This window comes from Tupaia chinensis, unplaced genomic scaffold (genome assembly GCF_000334495.1).
Source record: "Tupaia chinensis unplaced genomic scaffold, TupChi_1.0 Scaffold000063_1, whole genome shotgun sequence".
In the NCBI taxonomy this organism is placed as follows: domain Eukaryota; kingdom Metazoa; phylum Chordata; class Mammalia; order Scandentia; family Tupaiidae; genus Tupaia; species Tupaia belangeri.
Window position 1 is genome coordinate 1,744,421 of NW_006159521.1, and position 1,644 is coordinate 1,746,064.

Here is a 1,644-nt window from a genome sequence, read left to right on the forward strand (position 1 = left end):
GTACGACTCTCTTCCTCAAATCAGATGAAATCTGGCTTCACATGAAGGCTTGGGCACTTGTTAGCTTTTGTGAGTTCCTTAATTTCTAGGGGCTAATTCCTTTATTTTATTTTTATTTATTTATTTTTGAGAGAGATTTTTGCTATAGGGTGCGTGTGCTTGCTAGAGAGACAGAAAGTGAGAAATCACCCCCCAGGGGGAATGGCCACACTGCAATCCCTTCTCCTCCATTCTCTTTATGAGTTTGTGCACATGCGCACACACACACACACACACACACACAGACCCAGAGTGAATTTTAAGCCATCAGGTCAGAGACTCAACCTGCAGTTGGCCATGTGGGAGTCTAGTGCCTTAACCACCACACCACCTGCTGGCCCCAGAGTGAGTTCCGGTGAGCCTCAGTTTCCTTCTCTTTAAAATGATGTTCATTACAGATACTGTCTAGGGTTCTTGTAAGCAGAAACGATACGCTCCATGTATAGAACTCGGTTACTGCCTGAACTCCAGCAATTACTCTGTAGGTGCTGATCTTTGTGATGTTATTATCGTGTCCAGAGCACAGCTTTCACTTAGGCAGCCCTAAGTCTAGAGGCCAACTTGGCTTTTCCTCTATGTTGTCAGGGTGGCCTGAGACCCCATGCTGGGTGAGGACTGGTCTCTTTACCCTGCAGAGTTCAGAGAGGGGACAGCCTGAGGATCTCGCTGGGCAAGGCTAGGAGAGACCAGGACGACATGCTGGCATGTTCCAGATGTACTCCACAGCTGCTGTAGTCAGAATTGCTGCTGTCTGGCCTACTGAACCACGAAAATGAAATAAAAATAGTTGCTAGGAACCTGGTGTGTCTTTGGACAAAAGGATTGAATTAGTTGACTGGCTAATTCAGTTATGACTGACAAAAACATACCTGAGAGACCACCAGCCTTCAGGTTTCTCTGAAACTTAAATGGGGCCAGATTCCCCAGAGTACAGACAGGATATAGAGAATGAGTCAGATGACATTTGGCAAGGGCTTTGAATTCACTCCCTGGAGTGATGCCTATGGATGGGTGCAGTGAAATTAGCATTCTCCTTCATCACAGGTGGCAGTGAAAGCACCGTAACCTTTGGGAAGGTAATTCGGCTGTTTGTGTCAAAGCCTTTATTTCTTTAGGCTTGGTGATTTTACCTCTGAGAATCTATCCTAAAGAAATAATCCACAAACTAAGCAAGAGCTCTGTGCATATGTTTATTATTGCATTGTGTATAAGAGTGAAGAGATGGAATTCTCCTAAATATCAACGAAAAGAGCTAACCATAGAGAATTGGCTAAGTAAACGGCAGCAGGCTTTACTCCATGGGACACGACACAGCCTTTATCATCATTATTATTCGCCATTGCCAGAGAGACAGAGACAGAGAGAGGGAAAGTGAGAAGTCCCCCTCTGGGGAAGATGGCCATGGTGCAATCTCTTCTCTTTCCATTTTCCTCTAGAGATCTTGGGCACACATAAACATGTGCTCAGCATGACTTTCAAGCTGCCAGGTTCAGGGCTCAAACTATGGACGGCCATGTACTAGGCCAGCTGCCTTAACAGTCATGCCACCTGCTGGCCCACACGGCCATTATTAATGAGTATCATATGACTATGTTGTAGCATAGG